Source organism: Vigna angularis, chromosome 4 (assembly GCF_016808095.1).
Source record: "Vigna angularis cultivar LongXiaoDou No.4 chromosome 4, ASM1680809v1, whole genome shotgun sequence".
In the NCBI taxonomy this organism is placed as follows: Eukaryota; Viridiplantae; Streptophyta; class Magnoliopsida; order Fabales; family Fabaceae; genus Vigna; species Vigna angularis.
In genome coordinates, this window is record NC_068973.1 from 21,499,805 (window position 1) to 21,512,548 (window position 12,744).

The following is a 12,744-nucleotide window of genomic DNA, read 5'->3' on the forward strand; positions in this document are numbered from 1 at the left end:
TATCTCAGCTCCTCATCAATCTGAGTTGTCCTCTGTATCTTCCTCTTCCTCCTCATCTTCATCATCTTCAATTGCATCATCTTCATCAGCTTCATCTTCTTCCATCTCCCTGACTGAAGCTTCAGCTTCTTCAGCTCCTCCTCCATGCGCTGGCTCCTCTAGCCAAGCTACCACATTATGGAATTCATCCATAGTCCACCTGTGAGCTGGAGGTGTGTCATACATCCCCACAATCATCTCAGCAGTAGCCACCTGTCCTCTATGAATGGACTGTAGCTGAGCACCTATAAGAGACATGTACATGTCTCTCATCTGAAACGGTTCTGCCTCATGTGTCTCGGCAGATGTCTGGCTCTGTGCTGACCCTCTCTCTCTGCGAGCACGGCGTGGTGGAACTGGTTGAGCTGCATCCTAACCTCCACAGTATTGTCTGTAATAAGCCTCATCAATGGCTTTTCTTGGCCTTTCAAATGGTGGAACAGAAGTATCCACCCCAGCTATCTTACAAAGGTGAGTGATTAAGGAGGGATGTCCGAGAGGTGCTTTGTTATTTGAGGTATTGGCACACACACTAATCTCATCAGCTATCACCTGCCCAATGTTAACATTTAAGTTCCTGATAGCACAGTAGATGAAGAGTGCCCTACTGAGAGTAATATCTGATACATGTGAACATGGCTGAATGTTGGCATGAGAAAATGCCATCCAATACTTTGCAAGAGGAGTCAGATCAATCCTCCTAATGTTTACCACTGAGCCAGATCTATTCCTTTGGAAGTGTCCTCCAGGTATACATAGTACTATTTCTACATCCTCAAAATCAGCCCCTTCCTCCATGCAAAGAGCAAACTGGCACTGCTCACCAGCCCACACAGTATCCACAAAGTTATTAATAGAATCAGGATCATACCTGATAGCATGGCCTCTGACATAGCCCAGATAATTTTCAGCTGGATAATCACCAATTTTCTTTGCATTGGTGTAGAATTCTTTTACCACAGCTATGTTGGCAGGTGCAGGATATGTGGCTAGCTTTCCCCAGTCATTCCCTAACAATTGCTCTCCAAATTGAGGAGCAAAGTTAGGTATCATTCCAACTTTTCTTTCCATGAGGAGTCTTCTGTCTTGCACCACCTTGAAGTGCTTCTCATGTTTCTGAGAGAGGAACCTACTATAATGGGGTTGTTCTGGTTCCTTTTCCTTTCTCTTGGTTGCCATGGTTTTCAATCTCTTTCCTGAAGAGGATGCCATTCCTGCATTCAAACACAGATACAAAACCACAGAACATGATGTTAATCATTAGTAACACAGAACACAACTCCTTTCGAAGCTAAACCACCGCTGAGGGCCAGAATTTCCCCTCAGCGCCACTAGTGCCACATTCCAGATCACAAAAAAAAAGTCTGGCAGAGTGTTGCTCAGCGGCAGTTTACCCCTGAGCGGTAACTCTGCAGAATTTTGAAAAACTTCTTTTAAAGCTGTCCTAACTCCACCCAAATGCAATTTTCAGTTTTCCAGTTCATAATCATGCAGTTTAATCGGTTCAAACATCAAATATATCATCAAATCATGCATAGAAATCAAAACCCCTAAATAATCATGCTTTGACAATCACATTCAAAATCAAGAACCCTAGAATGAACAAAATGCATTTTACTTACTTGGGTGGAGATACTAGATGCAATGAGAATGCTTCCAAGCTAAAATGCTCTCTTCCAACCCCAAACTTTGATGGCACACTAGTGAAAAAGTGAGTGGAAGAGAAGTTTTCTTAAGAGGGAAGAGTGAAAAGATGTGGAAAACCTTGGAGAAGGTATGTGGGAGTGCTTGTGCAGAGAAGAGCCTGAAAGAATGAAAAATTACGCAGCTTAGGGTTTAAAAATACCCTAATGGGCTCGGGTCCCGCTAAGGGGAAACTAAAGCCCATCTGCGAGAGTACCGCTCAGCGGCACTTTCGTGAAGTGCTCTTCTCCTTCTTTTCTTAACCTACGTGCCTCCTAGGCATGCCCCTCACTGGTTCCCTGCAATTCAATGCTTAAAATACTTATGCAAACCCTATTATGCAACTAAAATGAAACAAACAAAAACAATCAATCAACTGGGTTGCCTCCCAGGTAGCGCTTGTTTAACGTCACGAGCCTGACCCAAAATCCACCAACACCCATCAGTAGGTGTTACAAAATCCACCAACACCCATCAGTAGGTGTTACAAACTTACCAGCACCCATCAGTAGGTGCAAAATTTTCTCACCAACACCCATCAGTAGGTGTTACAACTTAGCATCCTTCAGTAGATGCTATATCCAACTAGCATCCTTCAGTAGATGCTATGTCCAGCAAAATATTTACACAATAATGTTCAACAGATTTAAAAATTACAAACCAAAATAAAATTTAAATGTTCTAAAATCAACTGGGTTGCCTCCCAGCAAGCGCTCTTTTAACGTCACTAGCTTGACCCAGTAAAGCTCAAGTTCCTTCTTCATAGTTGATGTTGTTATCCCACCAATTCCTCAGCTGTTTCCTGTGCACTGTTTTGATTCTTCTAAGACATGGAGATTCTATCTCTATCATCTCCTTCTCTTTGAAGCCTTTCACAACCCACAACTTGTTTTTGATTCTCACAGGTGCACCAAGTTGGGGTCTTCTTTTCTCCCAGTCATCAGGAATTTCTCCTCCTCTTCCAATCTTTTCTTCCTTTTTCACCTGAAACAACAAACAATGGTTACCTGCAACCTTGGGATTTTCATCTTTATGGCTAGTCATGTGTGCATCTTGAAATGCAGCTTTATAACTAGCTTCTTCCTCCTGTGTTTACGTCTCATCTTTAAAGACGTCTACAACCACTCTCTCCTCTCGGTCCTGGAGCACCACTATACCTTCATTTACATCAATGATAGCTCTGGCCGTTTTCATAAACGGTCTTCCAAGTATGATTTGTATCTTCTCTGTCTCCATCTTCATCACCACAAAGTCTGCCAAGAACTGAAGTTTGCCAACACAAACTATAATGTCCTCTACAATCCCACATGGCTCCTTTGAAGATCCATCGGCCATTACTAGATTAACCTTTACAGGTTTCACATTAACATTGCCGATTTGCTCCAGTAAAGAGTAAGGTATCAAGTTAACACTTGAACCTAAATCAAGAAGAGCTTTCTTAACCCTTTTCTTCCCTATGGTACAAGGGATAGAAAAACTTCCTGGATCTGTTGCTTTAGGAGGGAATGGCTCTTTTTTAACAGTTATACACTCCTTTACCTCATCATCTCTACGTCTTTTCTTTGTAGAGATGTTTTCATCAGATTTTGTGTAAACTGTGATTTGTTGTAGAATCTACTCCCAAGGTGCATCATTATCCACCATCTTGAATAATTCTGTGAAGTCCAGTTGTTTCCCTTGATGCATTGGAAAAAGAGAAGTATTTTTGCTCTCTATTTCTTCTGTTTCTCCTGTTTCTCCTATTTCTAACTCAATTGTCTCATCTCCAGCACTCTCTACCACCTTGCATTCTTCTTTGGGGTTAACCTCAGTATTAGCCCCAAAATTTCTATTTGGCCTTTCTTCCACCTGCTTGGTGATCTGCCCCATCTGAGTCTCCAAATTTTTTATAGCAGCTTCAGTGCTCTTTTGGGTAGACTCATTTTTCTGTATGAAATTGTTGAGAGTTTCCTCCATCCTCATGGACCTTTCATTAAGCATAGATAACTGTTGCCATAAGGTGGGTTGCTGCTGCTGCTTATTATATTGACCAGCTTGCCCAGTTTGCCCTTGACCAATACTTGGGTGTGGTTTCCACCCCTGATTGTAGTTCCCTTGACGGTACGAAAACTAGTTGGCCACAAAATTCACATCTTCCAAAGCTTCTGCTGGAAAGGTACATTGACCATTGATATGGTCACCTCCAAACAATTCGCACAATTGGGATTGTACCTGTGCAACAGTCTTAACCTCTTTGGGTAATTGTGCAAGAGTTTTAGTAAGAGTCTCCAGCTGTTGAGTTAGAATTTTGTTTTGAGCTAGCAGGGCATCATGTGTCTGTAATTGAAGAACTCCTTTTTGTTGCATAGGAGCTCCTCTCTCACTGTGCACCTCATTATCACTAGTAGCCATGTTTTCTATAATCTCTGTTGCTTCCTCTGGAATTTTCCATTTAATATTGCCTCCTGCTCAGGCGTCTAGCATCATCTTGGTTTGTGAACCAAGACCTCCAAGGAAAGTTAAGACTACTTCCTGATCTTCAAAACCATGCGTGGGAGTTTTACGTAACAAGCTTTTATACCTGTCCCATGCATGCCCTAGTGATTCTTCCATGCCCTGCTTAAATGAAGAAATCTCTTGCTTGCCTTTAGTCACCTTGGATTGTGGGAAGTACTTGTTTAAAAACTTTGTTAGCACTGCTTCCCACTCTGTGAAACTTTCTTCTGGGAAAGAATTTAACCAAAGCTTAGCATTGCCTCCCAATGAGAAAGGAAACAAGCTAAGTTTGATCGCTTCATCTGGCACCCCATTAATCTTGACTGTGTTGCAAATCTCATTGAAGGTAGTGATGTGCTCATATGGGCTTTCATGAGATAACCCATTGAATTGGTTGCTTTTCACCAGTTGAATCAGTGCTGGTTTAACCTCCATATTAGCTGCATTGACTCTAGGTCTAGCTATACTGTTAAAGTGCTGAGGTCCAGCTATATTGGTATAGTCAGCAAGAGTTCTTCTGACATTATTATTCTCCATATTTTCTGTGCTATGAACAGAACCTTGTGGTGATGATTGTAACAGAGTTTCTGGAGAAGGGAAAAGTTCTCTAGATGTTCGGATTCTTCTCCTCCGTCTACTCTCGTCTAGACCTTCAAGAAGAGGTTCTGTTGTTTTCTTGCTCCTTGTTCTAATTGCTTCCTGCATGCACAAGAAAACAAAACCCTAAAAAAATTGGTTAGCACAAAAAGATATAGGAGAAGATATAATATTCAGAGAAAAAAATAAAATAAAATAAAATAAAATAAAATAAAATAAAATAAAATAAAATAAAATAAAATAAAAACCGAAAAAATAAAAACAGAAAATAAAAACAGAAATTCAAAATTAAAGTCAAAGATAATCAATAATCACACAAATTAACCAGTTAAACCACGAGTCCCCGGCAACGGCGCCAAAAACATGATGACAAATTTATGAACACCGAAATATGATGTCACAAACTTGTTTTACAATCGGCAAGTATGACCGAATCGTTTCAAGTAATAAACTTGGTAAGACCAAGTATCGTTCTCCAAAAGGACTCACGGCCTAGTTTAGTTATGTGATTTGTTGATTAGCTAAGACTTAAGAACAAAATAATTGGATTTTATATGCAAAAGACGAAAATAAACATGTATGCATGAGGGTGATCAATGGCTAAAACAAAATACAAATACTTTCAATGGAATATATGGATGAGTATGTTGTTGGGGGTCAATTTCATCTTATCCACTCTCATATATTTTAGGAATTCAACATTCAAGTCATCATTGTTAATGCCACTCTCTAAATTACCTTGTCAAGAAGGCCTATCCCCAATTACGAGGTCATACAATTCCTAGCATTCCTAATAATTAGTTCTTTTAGCACAGGAGCTTAACGACAACCAATATACTATTGGGAGTAATTCCCCGGATGTAGACTTCCCCGTACGTTCCCGTATCGACAAATTCAATAATCATGCATTGAATGAGTTAAACAAAGCAAGCCTTGAGCAAAGAGGAAAAACCCTAACTAATGATGAAAGAAAGCATAAGTCTTAGATTAAGATGCAAGCACAAATTCCATATATGAGAGCTTCAAAAGAATACATTGATTCCCCAACAAACATACAAGGTTTAGTTCACCATATTCATGGTGAACCTAGATGAACAATAATGAAAGAATGAAAGATGAAACCCTAAAAAGGTGAAGAGGTAGCCTGAGCATCCAAGATCCTCCTTCAAAGGGGTGGAAGAGAGAGTGTTTGCTTCGTCCCAGCCAAAGATACAAACCCTAGGAAACCCTAAAGCTTATATACTATTCGTAAATTACAGAAAATTAGGCCCAAGCCCAAAAATAGTGCCGCTCAGTGGTAAACTACCGCTCAACGGTAAGTGCGTGAGTCGTTTTCTCCCCTTAGCGGCCATTTTGCCCCTCAGCGGTTCTCCCGTGAGCGGCAGTTGCGGCTTCTCCTTTTGCACTTTTTGATGTCTTTTCTGATTCCATCTCTCTCCTTCTTCACGTCTTTCACTAAATTCACCTTAAAACCTGCACAAAAACACTGAAATCAAGCATAAACCTGTCCAGCTCTCTTATTTCTAAAAATATGAATAAAAGCATGATTTCAAGCTAGTTTCTAAGTATAAAGGTTGCTTTTAGTGTCAATTTTAAGCATGAAAATAACAGTTTTTCAACTGTTATCATTATGCCACTACTAAGAAGGAATTTCTGGCTATAGTTTACACCTTGGAGAAATTTAGACCTTACCTTATTGGGTCTAAGGTGATCATTTACACGGATTATGCGACTATAAAGTATTTGTTAACAAAGTCGGATTCTAAGCCACGTTTGATTAAATGGTTTCTCTTATTACAAGAATTTGATGTGGAAATCCGTGACAAGAAGGGGAGTGAAAATTTGATTTCTCATCACCTATCTTGGTTAGTTAATAGTGAGGTTACAAGTAAGGAAAAAGAAATATGGGAGTCTTTTTCATATGAGACACTCTTGTATATTCAACAAAGGTCATGGTTTGCTCATATGGCTAATTTTAAAGCTGCAGGAGTAATTCCGGAAGACTTGAATTGGCTACAAAGGAAGAAGTTTTTGCATGATGCAAAACAGTTTATTTGGGATGATCCTTACTTGTTCAAAATTGGAGCAGATAATCTTCTGAGGCGGTGTGTGACAAATGAAGAAGCAGAAGGAATTCTCTGGCACTGTCATGATTCACCTTATGAGGGACATTTTAATGGAGAAAGAACAGCAGCAAAAGTTCTCCAGTCAGGATTTTATTGGCCTACCCTATTTAAAGATGCTCATAATCATGCCATAAATTGTGATAAATGTCAAAGGACTAGGGCTATTTCAACACGTAATAAGATGCCATTACAAGGCATTTTAGAGGTTGAAAGTCTTTGATTGCTGGGTATTGATTTTGTGGGACCCTTTCCAACATCTTTCAACAATGAATACATATTGGTGGCGGTGGGTTATGTGAGTAAATGGGTGGAAGTCCTAGCTTGTTGTTGGATGATCGACAAATGTACGGAATTCCACAAGTAATATAAAATGGTAAGACCAAGTATCGTATCCTAGAGGACTCTCGACACTAAATAGTCGTGTAATAAATCGATTAATTAAGACTTAAAGAAAACGAGATCATTGGTTTCAAATGCAAAGACAGAAAATTAATTATGAATGCAGTTTAATCAATAGCAGATTAGCACAGAGATAAAAGGATGTTGTTTAATATGAGATGAATATGTTGTTGGGGTTAGATTTCACCAAGTTCCCTCTCATGTATGTAAGAATGCTTCTTTATGCATTAATGTCAACGTCACTCACTAAATCACTTAAACCCGATCCCTCGGCGAAGAAACATGTCCTTAATCACCAGCTCATCCAATTCTTAGCATTCCTAGTAATTAAGTGTGAAGATCAAGAGCTTTAGGACGACCAAGACTCATACCCTCATCCCTTAGCAATATTAGTCTTGGGAGAATTCAACAAGAACCTGAATTGTAAGGAACCTCCCAGCACTCATGCAATTCAAACATCATGTTATGAATGAGTTAAACAGAGCATGCAATAAGTACATATGAATTACTCTAACAATTAATGAAAAAGAATATGTTATTGAGCATCAATTCAAATACATGAGAGTTCACAAGGTTACATCATCCCCCAACAACAAATAGAGTTTAGTTCACCACAGATATGGTGAAACTAGACGAATAATGGAAAAGCATGAGATAACAAAACCCTAACAGTAGAAGATGGAAGCTCCCACATCCAAATCCGCCTTCAGAGAGCAGAAGAGTGTGCTATTGTGCTGGTCCAGCTAGAGATACAAAACATAGGACGCCTAAGTCCTTTAAATAGAGTGAAGACAGAACAGAAACAATCCCAAGCCCATGTCGCCGACGCTCAAGCGCCCCACTTACGGCGCCCAGGCAGTGAGCGGTGGTCTTCCACGCTTAAGCCTCAGAGATGACGCCCAAGCTTGGTGCTTATGATGCTCAAGCGCCCAAAAAGGGCTCCCGAGTTATGAGCGGTGGTCATCCACGCTTAAGCCTTCCAGATTGCGCCCAAGCTTCGTGCCTCCGGCACTCAAGCGCCCCAAAAAGGGCGCCCGGGCGGTGAGCGGCACTCTTCTGCGCTCAAGCCTCCAAAATGGGCGCCCAAGCTTCGAGCATCCCTCCCTTCTGGTGCTTTTCTAGGCCTTTCTGAGCTCTATCTCCTTAGCACTTCATTCTTGCTTTCCATATTATCAATCAAAACAAGGAGAATTAGTCAGAAAACCATCGAATTCAACATCAACTCTCTTATTCAGAAACCTTAACAGAAAAACATGATTCCCAAAGGGTTTCTAAGCAGAAAAAGGTGCATTTAGTATCAAAACTACATCACAAATAACGGTATTTTCAACCGTTATCACAACCCCAAACTTAGAACTTTGCTTGTCCTCAAGCAAAACAGATTGTAACTCAACTTTTCAAAACAATCACTACAATGATTCAACAATTTTCATAAACTTTTTCTTCCAGGACAAGAGATCACTTTTATTCACTCAGCATACATATGTCAGTCAAGATGTACAAATGCCTTATCTAAATCAATGTGATGCTCAAATACTTCAACAGATGTTATCCTTAAGAATGATAAATCAACCAAGCACATATGCAATCATAAATTCAAAGAACTAATCCCCACCAAGGAAAGGGTTTCACTCAAGCACTCAAAAGTGTATCACAAAACTCACAGTTGTATAGGGAGGTGTTGGTGTCTTTTTTACTCTACTATCACAATGTCACACAAATTAACTTTGCCTTTCGTTTAACCACAACCAAACATACTCACAAGCAAGTTGTCATCACAAGGGCTTTTCATGGCTTATAACTTGGCTAGGCTAAGAAGGGAATTGGTTTTTCGTGTCAGCAAAATCCATGAGTTAAGAGAGAATTTTATGATATCATCATTCAAGCACAAACTCTCTTTCTTTTTCCCAGCTTTCCCTTGCATTGAGCTTTTCTTTTCTTTTCTCTTAATCTTTCTTTTGCTTTTGCTTTTCCTGTATTCACTGCTTACCTCAATGCTTTTTCTTTTCCTTTCTCAATCTTTCCAGCAACCCCAAACTTGAACCTTTATCAATACCTCACAAAAGTTCTCAACTTAACTCAAGGTAAGGATTTTCACAAAAGGTTTTCAAGACATGGATAAGGCTCAAGGTTCAAAGGTTAAAAAAAATTGTTTTCTTTTCAGTGGACAAAAATCATTTGAAGGTTAAAATAATAAGGGGTAATCATATGGAACCTGCAAGCAAGTAGTTCAATCATAGAAAACTTGGGCAAAATCATTCATGCTTCCAAAGTAATGGGCAATTATTCACAACAACTCTGAAGCCCAAAACTCACACAGGTAAACTCTCAAGTCCCAGAATTCAGAAAAACAACCTGCTTAGTATCTCAATCAAATTTTTCCTCAAGCACCTATTTCATACACTGTGAGTCATCATCTGTATATTAGAAAATCATGCATCATCTCAACATCAATCAACACACCAGAGCATCACAAAGTTGTACTTATCACAAAACACAGCAGTTGAACCAAAGCAGTATAGTTCATTCAAGTAGAGTACAATAACAAAACAACATATTAAAAGGAAAACAATAAAAACAGAAACAAAATAAAGTCTGACAATTAAAGAAATAAAAACAGAAAAATAAAATAAATCCTGGGTAGGTGGTGATGCTCTCCTGTATGTCCTGGGATGCTGTGGTGGTGGTGCTGGCTGGCCTGGCTCATCCACTGCATAATAGTGAGTAAAGTAAGCTACGCCCAGCTCCTTTCTTGGACACTACAGTGGTGGCTTAGAAACATCAATACCAACAGCCTCGCAAAGATGGGTGATCAAGGAGGGATGTCCCAAGGGTGCCTTGTTGGTTAAACCACGGGCACAGCTTTGGATCTCATCAACGATAACCTGCCCAATATTAATGTTAAGGCCCCTGAGAACACAGTAGAGGAAGATGGACCTCTGGACAGTGATGTCCGATACATGGGAGCATGGCTGAATGTTGGCATGAGAAAATGCCATCCAATACTTTGACAGAGGCGTTAGATGGGGTCTAATGATGTAGACGGGTGCCCCATACCTGTTCCTCTGAAAGTGCCCTCCAAGCACACATAAAGTCTGCTCCACGTCCTCATAGTCAACTCCTTCCAGCATGGACGTGGCAAACTGACATTGCTCCCCCTCCCACTCTACACCAAGAAAAGTGTCAACGGTGTCAACATCAAAGGCAACCCTTTTACCTCTTACATAGCTGATGAACAAATCTTCAATCCCCGAAAACAGAGTCAAAAACTTGTTAACCCTCGGCAAGTGTAACCGAATCGTATCAAGTAATAAACATGGTAAGACCAAGTATCGTTCTCCCAAAAGAATCACGGCCTAGACAGTTATGTGATTTATTGATTAATTAAGACTTGTGAACAAATTGTTGTAAGTTTCAAATGCAAAAGACTGAAAAGTAAATATGTATGCATGTGATGATCAATGGGCAAGAAGAAACAAACACATGAATTGAAATATATGGATTAATATGTTGTTGGGGTTTATCAATTTCATCCTATCCACTCTCTTGTATTTAGGAATTCATCATTCTTTTCATTAATGTTAATGTCACTTTCTAAATTACTTTAAACCCGATGTCTCGGTGAAGAAAGCCTAATCATAATCACTAGTTTTCAATGTCTTGTCTTCCTAGCAATTAATCATGCATTATAGTGAACAGAAGCTTCAAGGCAACCAACTATCATACTCCTATACTTTTGGGAGAGATTCCCCAGATCTAGAATTCCCGGTATCTGTCCATATCGACAAAACCAATAATCATGACATCGAATGAGTTAAACAATGCATGCTTTGAGCAAAGAGGAAAAACCCTAACTATTAATTAAAGAAAGCATGTATCATAAGAATGATCTTGAAGAACAAATTCCATACAAGAGAGTTTCTAAGGATTTACATTGATTCCCCAACAACAAAATAACTTTAGTTCACCATATTCATGGTGAAACAAGATGAAATACAATGGAAAAGTGAAGGATAGAACCCTAGAAAGTTGAGAAAGGAGCCTTAGCATCCAAAATCCTCCTCCAAATGGTGAAAGAGTGCGTTTTTGCTTCGTTCCAGCCAAAGATACAAACCCTAGGACATCCTAAAGCTTATATAATATTCTAAAAATTACACAAAAGTAGGCCGAAGCCCAAAAAAAGTGCCGCTCAGCAGTAAATACCGCTCAGCGATAGTAGCGCGTGACCATTCTTCCCCTCAGCAATGCCAACAAGTACTGAAAAGTGTCGCTCAGCGGTAATTGGCGATGAACGGTACTTGTTGATTCTCTTCTTTTCCACTTTTTATGTCCTTTACTGTCTCCATCTCTTTCCTACTTCACTTCTTTCATCAAATTCATCTTTAAACCTGCAAAAACAAGGAAATCAAGCATAAAACCTGTCCAACTATGTTATTTCCAATAATTCAACAAAATCATGAGTTCAAGCTAATTTCTAAGTCATAAAGGTTGTAATTGAAGTCAATTTTAAGTATAAAAATAACAGTTTTTCAACTGGTATCACAACCCCAAACTTAGAACTTTGCTTGTCCTCAAGCAAATAAGATGTAACTCAATCTTCCACCAATCCATTCAATGGTCACCACATTCCAAAGATCGTTCTTTCAAGACAAGTAAATACTCAATTTAGCTCATCACCAAGACTTCAATTAAGATGTGCACATGCTTTTAGTGTTCACTCAATCACAAAATATCCAACAAATGCTATTATCATGAATGATCAATCAACTAAGCAAAGATGTTCATATGTGTTCATAGAATCTATCCTCACTAGATAAAGTGTTTCACTCAAACACACAAGTGTATAGGAGATATTCACTCATTCACTCTACTATTACAATGTCACATGAATCAACTTTGCCTTTCATTTAACCATAATCAAAAACACTTACAAGCAAACATCATCCACAAGGACTTTTCAATGGCTCATAATGTGGCTGGGCTAACAATAACAATTGGTTTTTCTGGATCACAAATCCCTTGACTTAAGAGAATCATCAAAACACAACCATTCTTGATTACTCCCAACTTTCTTTTGCATTGAGCGTTTCTTTTTCTTCTTTTCTTTCCTTTTTCTCTTTCTTTCTAATGCTTAACTTTTGGCTCAATGCTTTTTATTTTCCCTTTATATTTTCCAACAAGCCCAAACTTGAACATTTATCAATACCAAAGGATAGAACACATTGTGTTCTCTTTAATTGGGCTAAATTCATCCATATGGCTAACAAAAAGGGTTTCCAATAAATGGCCTTGATCATATGATGCAAACAAGCAAATGATTCAATTATAGAAAACCTGGGCAAAGTCATTCATGCTTTCAAAGTAATAACATTCAACAACAACTCTGGAGCTCAAAATCTCACATATAAGCTCTTTCACATTCCAC